We start from the raw sequence: 19,210 nt of genomic DNA, 5'->3' as shown, positions 1-19,210 counted from the left end.
TGTCATCCCAGGGATCACGAGGAAGAGCAAAAAACTGCCCACCCAACGGCTTCTCTCTCTGCACTTTCATAGCAAAGTCCTGTCTCCCTGCTGATAGATGCTACAGCTGCCATTCAGGAGTGAAACAGAAATGTGGTGCCATGTGGGCAGCAAAAGATTTCTCCTGGTGTTATTTTATCTTACAACAAAACAAAAACTCTTCCCCCCAAAACACACTTAACTTTTCCTCCTTCCCAAGCCAGTAACACTCCTGCTGATGCAGTGAGGCCAATTCTTTTGCTGATCAGACTGACTGCAGACTCATTAGCCATGCAGAGCAGATGCTGCAGTCCTGTTGTGTGTGCTTTTCTCATTCAAAACATTAAAACCCCAGTATTTTCCTGACAGGCCTATGTACATATTTTGGTAGAGAAATATGTTACACAGGGCTGAGCAAGGGAAAAGAGTAAGTTTCCTATCCTTAAGACTGAGGCATCCCATGGCATTAAGGTGTTTTGATTCAATTTCCGAATTTTAAATTGTGCTAATAATAACTAGCAGTCCCTTAAAATGCTGGGGTTTGCAGTGGTGTCTCTGGATCTGAAGATTGCCAGGGAGCTTTGCTGTTGCTGGTGTCTACAACTCAACTTGCAAAAGAGATTTTATTTTCCCTAAATTTGCCTTTTGGGGATCCTATAAAGTGTATGGTGAGTGCTTTCAAATTTTATGTGTTTCTACTTTGAACACTGAGAAAAGCCAATACAAACCCCGTGTTTTACAATATAGAATGAGCCAGTAGCCCCTTTCCATATGAAAATCGCTTTGAAAATGTAAATGGATTACCAGTTAATTGTTAGAAATAGATATCCATTCAGTTTCCCAAGCTTCCTCTCACCCAGAGCCTCAGGGATGTAGTTTGAGAGGATTAGGGAACCAGCAGCTATTTCACAGCAATGTTTAAAGACCAATTTGTACCTGTGTGGCCTGGTGCTGTTGACAGTGTTGGGACTCCAGCAAGCACCTGTAGGCTGTCTGCTTTAATTTACTGAGCAGCTGGGAGGTAAATGATGATATTTCAGAGCTACTACAGGAGAAGTGAAGCTCTGCCTGTAGGCCAGTACTTAGCCAGAGCCTGGGTGGATCAGAATTAAATTTGATAAAGGAAAAGGGGAGCAAGCATAGAAATTGAGACTTTTTTTCTTTCTAGAAGGATGTGTTAGTCCTGGTAGTGCTTCAGATGAGCACCTCCTGAAGCTGGGCATGTCTACTGAGCAGTGTTGTATCAAGTCTTTTCATTTCTTAATTTCTTAACGTTATTGAAATTAAAGAAAGGATCACAATGTGCCTGTCAATACCTAGACTAGTCCTAAATTTGGGCTAGAAGGTTGTAATTGGTTTGGTTCAAACTGCTATCAGGGTAATGGGTAAGTTTTGGACTGCGAAGATCCACATGGCTTAGACAATCCCTCAATTCCCAAGTAGCTCCTTGGCATTACTGTTTTCATATCAGCCACATCTATATTGTGTATAAATTGCTTTGGGATCCTTGGGGTGAAAGGCTTTAGATAAGTGTAAATTACTGTGTGGCCTGTAATTATTTTGAAGTGGTGATTGTTGGGCTGCGCTTTTTATTTGTATTGCAGAGGATTATGACTCTGGTATATAGATATGGCAGCTTTGGAATTGGAGGAGAAATATGTTCTGAGACTTTGATTTATGTTTTTCTATTTTATTCTTTGAACATAGGTAGGAGGGCAAAAAGGAGAGCAGGAACGTTTAGTGAACGTGCTCCTGCAGTGTAATTCATCTTTGAGACTGAAACAGCAGGTTTATAAACTTGGTTAAGCAAGCTCCAATTTCTCTGCTGTCTTGCTTACATCTGCTGGAAGCACTTTTGACAAATCATGTACTTTAATAAAAACGTATTCTCAAAATGATTTGGAAAACATACTGAAATCAAAATAATGGCTGGATTATGTGTTTGGAGCTAGTGTCCTTTTATTGTATGTGCAGGGTGGCTGTGGTGCATTTGACTCAGAAGTTATAAGTAAATGTAAAGAACAGCGCTTGCCTACAGGTAACTGTAGCTGCCAGCCAAACCTTCATTTGAGGCCTTCAGCATCACAGTAAGCATAAATTGTAGTATTTTACCAAAAAACAGAGTAGAATAATATAATTTCTATATTTAGTTATTAGCACAATTTCTGGAGAATTTGTAGCTGCACATGAGACTTGGTTGTTCTTGACAAATTCTCCACAATGTTTTGAGTCCCACAGGTCTTCAACAGCTCTCTGAATTTACTAAAAGGCTCACAGCCAAACATAAAGAAGAAACCATTCTGATCTTATATCTTCCCCCTTGGTTAGTTTAAGCATTGTGACATTGACTGTGATTTCCATTGAAATAATCCTTGGTTCATTGTGAAGTACAGGAGTGGGATCCATACTGTTTTCCCCCACATATTGTTCTACATTTTTTATAACTGGGATACGAAAAGGATCTTAAAGTATAAGGACATGATTTCTATGCGTGTTTAAGTGATATTGGAATGAGCATCTGGCAGCAGCTTCGTGTCTCATTAACAAGGTAGTATTTCCTCACTAGTTGGATGCAATACTTGATGTCACTAAAACTCCCTGATGTAGATATGTGAAGGTGCACTGGTACATGTCAATGAGATGCAAATATCTCATCATTCTAACAAAAGGAAGTAAATATGTTCTCAATGATTTTTGGGCAGCCAAAACTTTCACAGTTTGTCAGCTGAAGCACAGCAGCAATCACAGTGGCTGAGCAGCGTGGGCTTGTGACTGACACACTTGTGACTCAAAAGAGAGATAAGGGGGATTTCAGATGTTTTCTTAGTGAAAAGGCATCACAAATCTGGGAAGACACTGGGAAATGTTACACATGGAAGAAGAGGACTGTCTTCCAGGACCATGTTAAGCAGCAGCATTTATGTCTGTGAGCAACAGCAATGAGGGCATAGCATGGCTAAGTCTGGTCCTGGACTGTAACCCCACCATTGTCTTCATAGCCCATTGGTTGGGATTATGCTAAACTGTGAGGTTTAGCATAATACATACTGGTGCTTTGGGCAAGTTCTTCTTTCAAATTCCTGTGATTTGTCTTCTCCCATTTTCATTTAAGTTGTTGTTTTTTTCCCCACAAGTCTTTTCCTTGTACCATCTTGCATTTTCATTTACTGAGGCAACAATCTGAGATTGTGCAGAATCCTTAGTTTACCAGGTAGGTTCACTTTCAGACATCAGCAGTGCTGGAACAACAGCTGGCAGCTTGCCTGAGGCTCTACTTTCCTCAGGATGCTTTCTTCTGCCCCAGAGGTGGGGAGACTAAGCAATGACCTCCTAATAGCCACCTTGGAAATCCGAGCTGCTGACATAGTTGTTGGTTATCCCATCTTTCAGCCTGTCTGATTAAATGATGAGTTTTGCCATGACAAAGGAACAAGTTATGATGGATTCATGATTTGCTTGGATGGACTGGTTGAGCCCTGTTATTATTTCTCTGATGGCCCAGGACTGATGTCTTAAACAAAGTGTTTTCACAACAGATAAGGGAAAAGGCTCATCTGTTACCCCACCTCAGAGGTGGGTCATGACACATGTACACAAACTAAGCCAAACCAATAAATAAATACTGTAAGGAAAGAATAAACCAGAAGATTAATCACTCATCTTCTTTTTTATACATATGGCAATGAGATATGGCCTTCTTCAGTGTCCTGAGAGTCTTGTAAAAGCAATTTTAAAGTGGAGAGGCAGGAATACACTTCTTGTAGGGAAAAGAGACTTCGGGTTTTCTTCAGGGGTAAACATCATTTCTGATGGCAATTGTTCCTTGTTGCTCCTTAAGCAAACTGCTCCTAACTGTTCTAGGAAAAGTATTCATTTGATCATAGATTATCTTTCATCTGTATAAAAAATCATCATGTTATGTGCTATTAGATTTACATAGAGTGAGGGAAGTGAGAGTTCTGGTCTGTTATTCAGTAGCACTGAAGCATAATGTTAGAAATAATTACAGTTTCGGTTTTATTCTTCTCATTTTTTTTTTCCTTTTATGCCTGCAGGTGATAGAATGCTTTTAAGATTTTGCTTAGATTTGTATTAATCCAGGTAGATGAAGGAAATGGGTCTATGTAGCCAAATTTTTTTCTCTCCTTTTTTTTTTTTCTGTTTTCATTGAACTTTTGTGGTTTGTTTAATCTGGAAAACATCTTTCCCACAGCCTCTGAGACCTAGCATAAAAACCCCTACTCCCCCACTTCAGTCTCCATAGCTACAAACTACGAATTTAAACTTCAAATCCTTTAAATAATGTGAATTTTCCTTTTTTTGTTTTTTCTTCTGGCTCTACTGGCTGCTGATTTCAGGATGATACCTCTACACACAAACAGTTCAGCATAAAATTGGCTCAGTGTGAATTTTGCTTGCATGTGATACCTAGTGCAGATATCCCAGATGCAGAAGGAATCGTAGGGTAACTTCCTGTTGAGGGGACAAAGAATTTGATCAAATCAAATTCTGCCATAGTAAACTTGGCAAAGCCTTGAGAATTTTTTAGAACTGCCTGTTAGGTACATAAATACTCGGAAAGCTGGAGTGACTCTCAGTATGGGAATTCTTACACTGTTTCAGAAGTTGAGCTACTAGCTGGGGTCTAATCTTCAAAAAAGTGTGGTTTTTTTGGGTGGCTTGTTGTATATATTGAAAATAAGGGAGAGGATCTGCTTAGACTAAATACCCCCACTCTTGCTTGACATTTTATTCAAGCCTGTGTGCTAACCTGGAACCTTTGATAAATCCCCTCTAGACTGGATTTTGGCTATGACCTCAACCCAGAAATCCAGTGCTCAGGCCTGTCTTCAGTGAGCAAGAACCTTCCTGGAGCATCAGCACTGGACAGGGCTGTGATGTTCTTGCAGACCCAGTGCTCTTCATGGTGTCCAGTGTTTTCTGCAGCAAGTGAAATTTTAAGGCTTAAAGAAGCATAAGCCTGTACAGAAAGACACTTCACACTACTTTTGGCATGACTTCAGTATTTTGTGGCTGTTCCTGAGTGTGGTGTGATGAGACTGGGAACACAGCTATGCTCATAGGTAGGGAGATGGTTAGCTGTGTTCCTGTAAATCTTCACGCATGCAAAAACATTGCTCATCCTGTAGCTCTCACATGGTAGAAATATTGAATCCTGTTAGCAGTGTGAGTAATAATTTTGCATGAAATTAAATCTACTTCTCAAATAGGTTCAGGTTCACCTTTCTCTTTTTTATTGCAATGACCTGTGCAAATAGAAGGCTAAATCAATGCAGTGAGATGGAGCACAGTGCTCTTGGGGCCTACTACAGACTTTGTGTGAGATGAGAGAAAAAGTATTTGTTCTTCTTTCTTCATGTTCCTCACCTGTAAAGAATGTGTATCTGTCAATACAATGAGTTTTGAAAACTAGTGTGCTAAAGAAAATTAACATAGTTTGGTGGCCATAAATGTTGGGGTTTTGCTTTGCTTTGTTTTATTTTCTAAGATAGTATTGGCTATTACTCTGAACCTTCATTTGAAAATGGAAAGGGCCAAAGTTTGCTCTTTTCTCATTCCCTGTTTGAGCCTGGTAACAGGCACACACAAAACAGACTGGAGGAAACCTGAAGATACTCTTTACTTCTGCCACTGCCTGTGATTCATCAGAATTCATTCAGCAGCCCAGAGAGATCTGCTAAGAGTTGCACTGCAAAGTGCTGCTCGTAAAGTCACCTACTGTCCATGCAGGTTCAGTTCATTCAGGCAAAGACCATTTTCTCTTGCCTCTACTTACAGTTTCTATCTCAAAAAACACTTGATTCTCCTCCCTGGTAACAAGGCAGTGGTATGCAGCCTGTTTTTCACTTCCATCACTTCTCACCACACACTCCCTGCACTGAATCACTGATATGTAGACATTACTGATTCTATTTTCATGACATCCCATGTTTGCAGGCAAAATCTAGTCAAAATTATTCATTATTATTATAACAGGGAGGACTTTTTTTCGTCTTCTGGCTGTAATTTAATTCTGTTCACCTCCATTTTACAGAAAATTAAGTGAAGGAATCATTATTTGTGCACCAGAATATTCCACTACACGTTTTGTTTCTAAAAAGGGCTACAAATATTTAATCTAAATATTTATATTAAGATAAATGTAGTGAATAAGAACAGAAAGTAATCATAACAAGTATACCCTTATACTTCAGTGGATATTGGTGTGTACAAATGAGGAAGATCTGTATTTGTTTCTTCATCAGTTCCATATATTGGACTGGATATTATAAGTTTTGAGCATGTCTTTCAGCAATGGTGTGAATTCTCCTTGGCTAGAAATTACCCTACAAAACTTGAAGACAGTAAACTGTGAGGGAAATTTGGAGTAGTAAGAGGAGTGGATGTACGTACAGTGAGTAAGACAACATCTTGCAGGGATAACACAGAGCTTTCCCAGTGGGAGAGATGTCCACTTGGAGAAATCCTTCATTCCAGTAACCAAATACTGTGAGTTAACAGAGTAGCAGCAGCAGCTCCTGGCACTGTAGCCTGGCATCCCACTGATTTATTGAGTCTGTCTGAAGTTGAGCTTTACTTGAGGGAATTCTCCTTCACATTCCCTTCATCAGCTGCAGCCAGATCAAAGTCTGCATTGGATGTGGGATTGTGCATGAAGGAACACACGCAGGTGTACAGGTGAATTGCCATCCTCCAGGAACAGCTTTTCCTGGGATGCCTTGAGCTGTGTGTGAACTTGCTGGCCATGACCAGCAGTGTGTGATAGCTGCCAGCCTTTTCATCAAGACCTGTTTGGAGTAACAGGAAAGAAATAGAGGATTTTTGGAAAGCTGACTGGAGGGAGGCTATGCCCTGTCTGTGGTTCACACAAGCTCAGTATCAACACACAGCACAGCTCCTTGTGGTTAATAATTCTGAGGAAGTCAGAAGCCTAGCAGTGATCCAGAGTCAGCCTCCCTTGCAGTATTAAAACTTCTTCATCCATAAACAGAGAAGTCTGTAATCTGATTATGAACTGGTATGAATTAGAAATTGAGTTCACTCATGTCAATAGCTTGCCAACTTATGCAAGTGCAGAATTAGGCCCTTGTTATGTGGAACAGCAGTAAGAGTAAATTTTATATACTTCCATAAAAGAGAAAAGAAAGCAAACAGCTATAGAAAAACATGTTGTCATGAAGTATATATAATTACCAATATACACATTAGTTTTTTATTTCTTAAAATGGTGATTATACAATTCATGTAATGTGACTTTAAAAAAAAAGAAAAAAGGGCTGTGGGAACTTTTTTTTTTTTTAAAGAACATAAGGCTTAGAAAGCAAGAGGCAGGAAAATATGTGGCCAGGGAACTGTGTTGGAAGTTTATAACAGCAGGTTACTGCAGGACTTGAATAGTGATCAAGAACCTCTGGGAAACAGCATCTGCAGCAGCAGTTCTGCTGCCTGTGGCCACTCGCTGCATTTGACAGTGGGGCAGGCAGGGTTTTCTATCAGAAATGCTTCTAACACTTAAACTTTTCTGGATAACTTAATCAATTTTCCTGGCTGATCATGTTGATTTCTTACTCATTTTAAATATTTCAGGAAGGAGGTTCATTCAGTGAGCTGAGAGGCTGCTCCAACACTGGTAGGTACCACCTGCTCCATTGCAATATGTAACAGAGGCATCTGCTCACATCTTTAATATTCCCCAGCATATTTTGGTAATCACTCAGTTATTTAATTGCACCCTAAAGGCACTGACATTTTTGAAAACCTCCTAGCAGAGCTAATATGGATACTCACATTAGAAGTCAACATCCAGAGTGAACTGCATTTTGCTAAGCAGCCAGTTTCCAAAGAAGATTACATCTGTGGAGGATTAACAGCCACATCGAGGAACCAGAGGGATGGCAGGGAATGACATTACTGGAGAAGTGAGCAGTGGTGCTCTGGAGGATTTCAGTCAGCACGTTGTGGAATCCCACTCTATTGATCTACCTTGCTTCTGAGATATTTTATAATGACAAACAATGCACTTCTAGAGACTTTACAACTCCAGTCCTTATTAGGTTCATCCTCTAATTAGGTTCCATAATCAGCAAACTTTATACTTTCTAGGAATAGATATGTTAAAATTTGTAGAAGTTCATTTAAAAACAATGCCAACAAATTATTGATCTTCTCTTTGTCTTTGGCAGCATTTTAACCCAAGCTGCTTTTTCTTTGTTATTATGAGGAAGAGATTTCTCTGTTAGCCTAAAGCTGGTTCTGGGGCTTGCAGGGAAGGTCAGCTACTGTGAAGCACAAAAAAAAAATAATCAAGAACAAGGACTTTACACAAAGTTCTCATAGGAGCTTACAAGAATCCACAGGTAGTCAGACTAAAAATATTACTACTTCATTCTTCTGTCTTAAAGTAGTTCCTAAGTGAGACTGTTAAACACAAATATATTTAAAGATGAAGAAGAATGAGTCTTCTGGGCTACCTCTGCTTGCTCAAGCTCCTGGTGACAAATAACTTGAAATCATAATTTTCCTTTCAGAACAAATATTTGGGCAGAGTACGGTGAAAGTTAGCCTGTTAGCCCTTTTCCCAAACAGCCACTTACTTATTCCCTCCTCCTCCACACCAACCAAAGAACCTTTGAGTTGAATCATAAGTCTCATTTTTATGTGAGGTCTTTTTTTCCCCATCTATATCCATTAAGTTTCATTCCTGCCTGCATATGATAGAGAGAGGTGAAAGAGCACTGCTGAGCCCCTGATATGCTTGCTAAATGTGTTTTTTATTGCTCAAAATCCAATAAATCTGATAAGGTGAAGGAGGCTAATGCGAGCAAGTCCTGCAGGCTAGAGGCCAGCCCGGATGCCTCATTTGTGGTGCCCAGAGATGATCCTGCCTGGGCCACGAGGGACCCTGTTGTTGTGCCTTTAGTCTACATTTGACTTCCTAGGGAAATGACATTTTTCTTGGTGTCACTGCAGTAAACATTTCTGACTGCTCTCCTCCCTCTGGAGGGGGTATTTGCACTCAAGGCCAGCTACCATACAGAGCTGCCTTGGCAGCTTTCTGCAGACTGAGCAGATCAGACTTTTCCTCATCAGCTCCACCTCTTTTACCATCCATTTGCAGCAGCACCTGCCTTTGAGTCCGAGTTAAGATGTGCAAAATGAATTTTGACAATGTAATACTGTGTTTGAGATGATTTAAAGCAGATTTTCTTCCAGGAAATTAGAATCTTCTGAAAATGAACCCCATTTAAAAGAGCTCTGGCAGACCTCTGAAGTCATGTCAAGATTTAGAAGCACAGCTGAAGGTCCCCATAGTCCTCTGGGAGCATGTGTTGAGCTTTGAGCACTCAGCCTTCTCCCTTTGCCTGTCCTTCCCTTTCAGAGTGGGATGAACCTTTGACTTGCACCTCCAGGCCTGAACCCTGGAGCAGGTGCTTGGAGGAAACCAATGCCTGTATAGAGTTTCTTCACACCTCTCTAAGCACAGCTTAGTAAAACTTTTGTTTTCTTGCATTGTTACTTTTTGGACACATGCTTTGTACAGTTTCTTCAAATTACTTAAAAAAATGGGTGGGCGTAGGAAGGAAAATGAGACAGAACCATAGAACAAGCTCAACCTGGGGCCTGAATATTTAAAAGTCATTTTATTTTTGAGCAATAGCTTCCTGTACTGGAATTATAACTTTTGATACAGTATCAAATAGTGCTCAACAGCCTCCCTCTTGAAAGAACCAATGCTTCAGAGATGCCTAAAGCTGGAGACTAATGCAGTGAGACACTCCAGCAGTTTCTTCGGGAGATTTTGCCATGGCTTCTGGCTGCAGTCTGCCCTTGTTCTTCTTCACTTTCCCCTGAACAGACTTTACCTGCCCTTGTTGCAGTTTCATGCATCCCTCAAAGACACCCCAGGTATGTGGCATGCTGTGTCTTGTTTTACTGGTAGGTTTCTCTAAAGTAAAAGTCATTTAAAGATGTTGTATGTATACAACATTGCTTGATCAGTATAAGCCTGAGATGTCACAATCCACTCACAGAGCTTACTAGTTTCCATTCCCAAATCCAAGCTTTGATACCAGCTCTGGGTTGGACCCACAGAAGGAGCATTTTGTATGTTTCTGGCAAGTCCTGCTGAGAGCTGTGGACGGTACGGATTTTTAGACTGTACCACAAACAAACTCAATGGAAGTTATTTGGGTGAAAGTCTAATCAGAGCTGCATTTCTTCTGATCCACGGAGAAGCGTAGAGCTGTTACAGTGCTTAACAAGGCGCGATGATGTGTGCTTAACATAACACGGAAACCCCTTGTGCGCTGGCAGTGGACGCGGGGCTGATGCTCGAACCTCGTACCTGCGTTACATAAGAACGCCCATACCCCAGTACCGCAGCGGGCTGGAGTCGCTTCAGAACCGAAGGAAGAGGCGGCAGGAGGGAACGGGGAAGGGAGAAGGGAAGAAAAAACACCCAACCAAACGGGAAGCACGGAAGAAAAAGCAGCCAACATAAACTTTCTGCTGCAGTCCTACTGATTTCAGCTGAGAGCGCTGCGGGGCTCGGCTTTCTCAGAGCGCGGCTGATCTCGCTCAGACTCTGCTCCCCGGCCCCGGGGGCGAGGGCGGCGGGGCTCCACCAGACCCCAGCTCCGGCTCGGTCCCGGTCCGGTCCCGGTTCAGTGGGGCGGTGCCGGTGCCGGACGGGGCGGAGCGGGCGGGCGGCCCCCGCCGGGCGGAGCTGTGGCGGATCCCCGGGGGTGCGGGAGCATCGCAGCCGGAGCATCGCAACCGGAGCCCCCCGGGCAGCTCGGAGGCGCCGGGAGGGACCTGCGGGCGCCCCATGCCCGCCCGGCGCCGCCGGCAACATGAACCAGACGGCGACCGTGTCCCACCACGTCCACTGCCACGCGTCGCGGGGCGTCAAGGTAGGGCGGGCGGCAGCGGGGGCTCCGCGGCCGCCCCCGAGCCGCTCACCTGCCGTGCGGGCGCGGGCAGAGCTCGGCGGAGGGCGAGGCGAGGCGAGGCGAGGAGGGACAGCTTGGCCCGCGAGTCCCGCCGGGCACCGGCACCGAGCGAGCCCAGCGCGGTGCTGTGCCCAAAGTTCGCCCCGGAGGAGGCGGCGGTGGGCACGGAGCTGTGGTTGCCTCCCGAATCGCTGCTCCGCGGTACCGGTGCGGGAAAGGTTCTGGATGAGGGATACAGCGTGAAATCGACTTGTCAGTCATGGTTTTGCCGCTGTCCGGTTGGGACAATCCGGGACGGGACGGTGTGTTTGCTGGTGGTGGTGTCCACATGTGTGAGAGAGTTGTGTGGATGCTGTGGCTGGGCAGTGAAGGTGATGGTGGGGAAAGCCACGGGCTCTCTCCTTGACTGCCTTCTTCTCGAGCCTCTGACACTATCCTGCCTTTGCATGGATCACAAACTACTTTCTAGCGGAGTTACTGCACTCTACAGTGACAAAATGAAATCCCTAACCAGATTGGTATTCAGTAGGAAGTATCTATGCAGAAATAGGGGGGTTTTTTTACCCCCTAAAATAAAATAACAATTCAGTCAGTGGTGATATTCGATTACTGATCCTTAGTTCTGAAAATACCAACATCAAGAAATTTTACACCAGCTATTTTGTTTCATTAAATGATGTGAAAGCCTGAAAAGTTCACTTCAGTGCCTTGCTCTTGGTGACTCAGGCTGTCCTGGCACAAGGTTGTGCACAGGTTTGTGTGGGGTGAATAAACCTGCTGGGGCTTTGCTCCCTTCACAGCAAAGTTAGGGGGTTTGGGGTTTGTTTGTCTTCTCAGAAGGAGCAGTTGAACTGCACATCAGGTTCAGGAAATTGTCAGCTGGGCTTTATCCCGTTAGTGTTGGGAATAAAAATCATGACTTAGAGCTGAGGCGGGAGAGGATTAAAGGTATAAGTCTTCGATTAGCACAGCCATTTTTATATAGGCTGCATTAAGCTTTGCAGTGTATAATCAGTAATGCAAAATGTCTGCAGGCTCAGGGACGAGGGGGGATTTACCTGTGGCTCTAATAACCAGTTGTGTAACACATAACTGTATCCATCACACCATAAACGGCTGGTTAGTTCATGCTCAAATGGGCAAGGTCATGGGAAGTGATGAATTACAATTGCCCTGGCCTACTTCAAAGAGTCAGCAAATATAATATTAAATTGCTTAAAACCATTTCATCCTCTCTAGGTCTGTCTCTGAAAGTACCAGAGAACAGAGAGCGGCCTGGTATTGCTCTGGGAAGTATTCCTTTCTTATGTTTGGGACAACCAATGCTAATTTTTCACTAACAGCAACATTTATTAAGTTCATTTGACTGGACTTTTTAGCCAAAACAACAACAACCACCAGTATCAATATGCCATTAAAAAAAAAAAAGACCCAGACAAGTCAATAGTCTTCAAAAAGAGAGAACATGAATCAGAGCCTTCTAGACATGAGTCCATTTTACAACCAACACAGTAATACTGATGCCATTAGAAAACTGTCTCATTTTTCTACTCTTAATTCAATGTGTCAGGTGTAAAATCTGCTTTATAAATAGTTTCAAGTGCTTCTATGCTGAGCAAATGGATATTCCATGAGAAAGTATTTATGACTGTAGAGGAGAAGTAACTGCCCTATGGTAATGAGGACCTCAAATTGGAAATTACTTTCAAAATACTTCATTAGTGACCAAACAAATATAAACCGCATATTAATCATAACTTGCCGAGAAACAGTTTTAGTTCCAGCAATTATGAAGACTCAAGAAAAAGGTTACTCAAGAAAAGGAAAACTTCACACCTACTGGAATGAGACCTCTAAAGCTCCTTCTTTTTTCTCTTATTCTTATACTTTTATTTCTCCCCAGCAAACAAACATGTGAGATCTCAGCTCCTGTGTTACAATCAATGTGATGTTACTTCTCAATGGTTTTTGGATCAGCTACTCACTGCTCTGTAACACAGCATAAACTTCTGAATTCACAGAACAAGAAGCAGAAGGATCCACTTGTCCAGTACATTGAATCCCACAAACTTTGTCCGTGACAATTCCTGCTCTGAATCACCCTGTCACTGCAGCGGGGCTGGTGTCCAGACACAGGGAAGCCCTGTTCCTTTGTCATGTTCTCCTTTGTTGAGGGGAGGGCACAACATTTTGCATCCATGAGTACTGAGAACTGAGTGCACTGCATCCAGTGTAGGTTTGGTGACAGAGAAAAAAGTGGACAGAGGAAAATGAATATCAAGCAAGAAAAAAAGCCCAGAGATACCAAACCCTTGGATAAAATGCAAAATCTCCTAATAAAGCCTTTTACCTCTAAGACTTTTTACAGCTTTTTTTTTTTTTTTAAATGATTGTAAATCTTACCACTTTGGTGACACTACCATGAATGATAATCTTTCACTCTGAGATCTGTAACAAAAACTTCTAGGGTTTAGCTGTGAATGTCAAATACCTGCTTCATTTTTATATTGTTATAGCCTCGACTTCAGGATCTCGCCCAGGTTTTATTCTTCACACTTTTGACTCATCTTGTCAACACAGTGAGTAAATTAGCTCTTCCAGGAGAATCACTTCCATGTTACATTGATGACCAAGTGATTTTATAACAATTTTTTTCCCCTGACAGAGAAAAATTCTGTTAAAACATTGTTTGCTTTGCTTGGAGGAAAAAAAGCAAAAACACCCTGCAAAACAGAAATAGAAAATAATAATTATCTTGGGTGCCTAGGATCTGCCAAAACAAACCAAACATTTGTCTTCAAGCCAAACATTTGTACTGAATTTACAGGGACTGCAAAATAGAAATGTTTATGTCTTGCTCTTAACACAGTTAGGTCTACATTTTGCTCTTATTAAAAAAAAAAAAAGTGGATTTAAGCTAATGTTTCTGTGGCTTTCTACATTCTTTAATAATAAAACATTCTCTCTCAGATCATGACTCTCTGCTGTTATCAGCCTAATATTGATCTGACTGTGAGCTGGATCATGGAAGGAGTTACTAATTGGCATTCCAGAAGCACATAATTACTGTGTAATATAATATGTATGTTATAACCTTTTACTCTTCTTTCTTTCTTGCCTTCCTTTCACTTTTATTTATTCATTAGCTTTTAGATTGTAAACTACAAAAGGCCAGTGCAGATATGTCCTTAGCAAAAATTCTACGGCAAGTCTCATCAGTATCCAGGGACTATATCAGGAATTTTTATATTTCAGGTTTATTGTAGTAGTGTTTTAGCACTTACTAATTGATGAATAGCGGTGTACTGATTGTTTTCTTATTTACAATTAGGTCGAGGAGCACATAATTTAAGGGAGGTTGTAGTGTTTCTTTTGGACTTATATGTGTGCTTAGAGCAACTTTTTTCACCAAGCCTGCACCTTAGCAGGAAACATCTGCCCTCTCCTGCAAACTGCTGTACACCCATGTCCTCCTAAAGAGAGAGAGAGAGATATTCATATTTAGTTGTTCCTGTTCATAAAGGCTGCTCAGTCATACTTTTTGGGTTGAAACCTCAGGTAGTCGGATCTTTAAATACCCACAGGATGTGCCCAAATCAAGCCTTGTGCAGATAGGAGAATCATTCAAATCTACCAGCTGTTTAGGAAATAAATCCCTTAAAATGAGAGCAGCATTTCTGAAATTCATTACATCAAAAGCAAGTCACTAACAGATAATCTCAGTGAATGTTCAGTTATGAACTAGCCAGAATAATACGTAACGAAGGGCACAAGAAATAGAGGGTTGTGTCATTGTTAGGAATGCAGTACATGAAAGCAAAAAAGAAGAAGAAAAAAGGATACATTTAAAATTAATAAGTTTGCAAGGCATTTTGTTTAAGGCAATAGAAATTTGAGCCGTGCTGTGCCATGTGCAAACATGTTTATATTGCCATGTGAGGAGCCCCAGCTCCGGGGAAGTGCAGCGTAGCGGTGGCTGTGGTGGCAGGAGGCAGGCTGGTGATGGGAACACAGGTCACTGTCACACTGCTGGATGTGAGCAGCTCAAAGTGCACATATAGAACAAAGTAAATATTTTTTATTTTTGATTTTCCTAAATGCTGAGCAAATGTACCTTGTGTTGATTCTGTTCTTGAGACTCTCTCGGGAGGTGCATAGTGACCTGTTAGGGGACTCAAAAAGTTGTCCAAAAAGATTATGGCAATTATCAGTGACTGACTAGGACCTTGATAGAAATGCCTTTAGTGTTGTTCTACGAAAACATTTTGGGCTCTTTTGCATCCTCATCATCTGCAGTTGCTTTTCCTCCATTCTGACAAACTGGTTTTGAGGGGAGTTGCTGGTGTGCTTTATTGATATTTTGCAGACCAAAAGTACATCTGTGGTAACATCTACATATGTACAGGGAGAATAAGATGGAGCTCTCTAGGTGGAAATTTGAAAAACTAATCCAACTTGTAAATCTTCCCATTTCCACATATACTACTTTTCTGTGTTGTTTCAATCTGCTTGACAATGTGTGTGCTACCAGAGAATAACCAGTGCCTTTTCTTTTTAAAAACAGTCCTTCCTTCATCATAAGAAGAGGCAGTCACAAATAAAAAGCCGATGGAAACAGAAAAAGCCCCAACATTTGAAATACTTAATTTTCCCCTCCCAGTCTATAAAAAACCAATTGGTCTATGTCAAAGGCAACATCAAGATTAGTTAACCAGTTAAAAAAAACCCAAACCAACCAAACAAAAAAGAGTGAGAAAGGGAAAGAAAGGTGGTGTTAACTCCTTGATGCTGTAAGGAGCAGCACAGTGGCACCATAGGTCTGGGTCTCAGGCACAGTGTGCCCCAGCAGTAATTGCCCAGTGCTGCAGCTGAGATGAAAGCAATTGGAGTCTCTCCTTGCAGGGGAACTCAGTTCCACTCCCTGCTGTGACCTTGCTGATGGGGTGTGTTTTTTGGCTCTTACTTGCCTACGAAAACCATTAATATGTTTTCGAAACTTTCCAATCTTAATTCCCTTCTCTTTTCATAAAACATAAAAGTAATCAGCAAAAAGTGTAAGCACTCCTGTGTATTTCGGTATATATACTGATTTTGTGGTATAGATTTGATAGGTATAGTATATATGGCCACGCACACCAGTGTTTTCTAATACACAGACAATTTATGGCTTTCGATGTAATGCTAATCATAGGAATTCAGAAGGCAGGCATTTTAATATACACAAAGATACATGAACATGGTGATATATTATAATTAATAATAGGTTAGTACTTTCCTGGATTGTAGTCACATAACAATTTTCCTACTGCATATCATTACTGTAAGAAATAGGGAATTAAGTTTGATTCTCTTTGAAGCCACTTAAGATATGGGTCTGTGAGTGTCAGATAACACTTTCCTGAATGGATACCACATCATGAGGGATTTAATCTTTCTCATTCTTTAATCCAAAACTGTTTCACTAACTATGTGTTAAGATAATTTTGTGCTTATTTTGTTCAGTATTGCATTCTTAAACTTAGCATAGTAAGAATTCCATTCTGTCCACCACCTGAACATTGTTTTGGAATTTACTTAGGAGCTTTCTTATTTAAAGATTTTTATCTGAGGTCCTCAAATTGAAATATAGGTGTTAAATTATGCAGCATCCAGGTTAGTGACTCTGCTGTGTTAATCATTTGACAGGTTTTTGGATCAGTGACTTTGACTTCTCACGTGCTGACAACACCCAATGTTACTGGCAACGTGTGCCAGAAGCAAAGCATCATGTTAGGCAAAATTGACTTCTATGATTCTTAAAAATGAGGCACCTGGTAATGGCAGAATGCTTTGGGGGCTTTTTGTTTCAAAGAAAGAGAATGAGACAGGCAGATTTGTTACACTGTGAATGGAGCTAAGAGTGATTTGCAGCAATATACTCCAACCCAAGGAACTCGAGGGAAGGCAGCACCTAGAATCAGAGTCATCAGCTTAATTAAAGGCTCTCCACAGTCCTGAGCTGTGAAGTTAATGCAGCTGCTGCAGATGACGGTGTGATTTATTTCATGTTAAATTTAACCAGTAAAATAGTTTGAGTGAATTATGCTTTAGAATGCTAATTTCTTGGTGCTGATCTCAAAGGGGGCTCCAGCGCCCGAGCTGAATGATGGAGGGTGCTGTGAGCACCTATGGGTCTCATCCCCACATTAGGAGTACTAGACAAGAGGAAGAGTGCTGAGTGATGGTGCTCTTGAGCTGCTGACCTCTCTCCTGAGAATATATCAGAAAACTAATCCAAAGTTGTAGTTTCAAAAGAGGCAGATTGGAACTGAACTGGTTTGTGACTCCAGAACACAGAGACAGCTTCTTAGTTTGAGTTGGTGCGTGACCTTACCAAGGGAAAAGGATGTGGAGGGTGAGCCCTAGAGAAGTTTTACAGAAAGCTGAGAAGGAAACATAGATGATATCTGAAGGACACCTTGAGGCTATGATGGCAGCTTGGCAGGAGGAGGCAGACACAGGAGTCAGAGGAAGACAGGATCTGAGGGTGTCTGACTGCGAAAGGCAGCTGGCAAGTCAAGAGAGATCAGAATGGAGTATTGTATTTTAGCTTCAGCTAAAAAGACGTTACTTGGGATATTGGCTGTTAGATTAGATTACATTGCTAGGTCTGACCCATCACACAGAAGTTGTTGCTGAAAGTCACAGCTCTAAAGAGAAACCAGGAGACAGAGATAATGTACTTTTTTTGGACATGTGTCAGAAGTGAGGTTTGCAAAGTTATCTTAACGTGGACTCCTAGAGGCAAGGTAGCACAGTGTCCACAGACTTTATCAGTTTATTGGAAAAGTTACGCAGTAATTTACAGTAGTAAACACCAGAGGTGCCTAGCAAGTTGCTAAGCACAAAAATTATGCCGCTTTATTAAAGTATGACACTTAGTGTTTTATTTTCTTATAGCTTGAGAAAGTTACGACATGCTAGTGTTTAATATTAAGCCTGCTTTTAAGTTTATGTCATTGAAAAGATGAACTTTGTCTTCAGAGGTATGCTGTTCTTTTAAGTGTGCCTGATGGTCACACTGGTGGCTGTAAATACTCCGTTTGTGCCCATATGTAAGGTGGAAGAATTTCTCCTGGGCAAGGGATGGTGCTGGAATTTTTCCCTGAGATCTGCAGTACAGATTTGCAATTCAATGCACCAAAGTCCATTAAGCTTAAGGGAAGCTGATCTCCAAAGCTGTTAGATGCCAGTGGTGAGGCTGAGTGTCCCTCCAGGGACCTGCATTTCCTCATCCCCTGCCATCAGGGTAAATGATCAGTCAGTGACCTGGGAATGCATTGTGTCCATCACTGGATTTATTCTTTAGTACAATGGTCAATGAATGAAGACTCTTTATTTAAAGATTGGTTTATTAGCCTTATTTATGTTTTTAAAATTGTGGTTTCAGCAGCGTGAAGGCGAGAGTCTAACCCTTGGCTTAGTTTTCCCTGGATATTACAAACGAACATTTTGGCTTACATTTTGAAAGAAACTTTTTTTCTTTTGTAAAATCAATTGCTTAGGCAGGAGAGTTCCTGACTCCCCAATTAAGCAATTTATCTAAAAGAAATCTTTTTTTCCCTTCCCTTCAAAGCATTAAACACTTACTCAGCTTGAAAGCTGCATCAGTCTGCCAGCGCGGGATTAATGCCACAAACGTTCCTGTTCATATTTGCTGCAGAGATGACCTGCAGACATGACCATCATGTTAAAAAATAGCTTTTATAATTCCTTGTGCGTGATAACTGAGAGCCAAAACCTGCCTCTGATTTCCTTTATTTCTTCCGACTCACTGGAGAAGGGGAGCAGGCACAAGACTTGGCTCCCTGTTCCTGATGGCCCATCCATCCCCTCACTCAGCCCTGCTGCCTCCTGGGGCTCGGGCAGTTCCTTCCTAGGACTTGGGTGGTTGCTTCCTAGGGTTTGGGCAGTTGCTGGCATTGCTTTCTGTCTCTGTGGGTCTGACTTTGCCATGTCCCCATCTCTGTGTGCACGACGGGAACATTGGCACACACAGCTCCCTCCACAGCCAACACTCTGGGCTGCTCGTGAGCACACACAACCTGGAGTCCTAAAACCTGAACTGAGGCTGGTCCCACTGCACACCAGGGGAGACTTTGGGCTTATTTTGGCTTTTTGGATAAATCTAGGGAAGGGAGGAGACTTTTTCTTTTCTTTTTTAATCTGTTTGACTGTTG

The 19,210-nt window shown here is 41.8% G+C and overlaps 1 long non-coding RNA gene across 1 annotated transcript; it reads left to right on the top strand.

The window, feature by feature from the left end:
* Window positions 1-4,900: 4,900 nt before the first annotated feature.
* On the top strand, window positions 4,901-9,471 carry LOC108500194. The gene is made up of 3 exons (XR_001875781.1): window positions 4,901-5,102; window positions 7,627-7,669; window positions 9,253-9,471. It is a non-coding gene; the product is annotated as an uncharacterized LOC108500194 (long non-coding RNA).
* The last annotated feature ends 9,739 nt before the right edge of the window (window positions 9,472-19,210 follow it).

The sequence above is a fragment of the Lepidothrix coronata genome, unplaced genomic scaffold (genome assembly GCF_001604755.1).
Source record: "Lepidothrix coronata isolate B3197 unplaced genomic scaffold, Lepidothrix_coronata-1.0 Scaffold86, whole genome shotgun sequence".
In the NCBI taxonomy this organism is placed as follows: domain Eukaryota; kingdom Metazoa; phylum Chordata; class Aves; order Passeriformes; family Pipridae; genus Lepidothrix; species Lepidothrix coronata.
The sequence above is the reverse complement of the archived record's forward strand: the minus strand, read 5'-3'. Positions and strand labels throughout refer to the sequence as shown.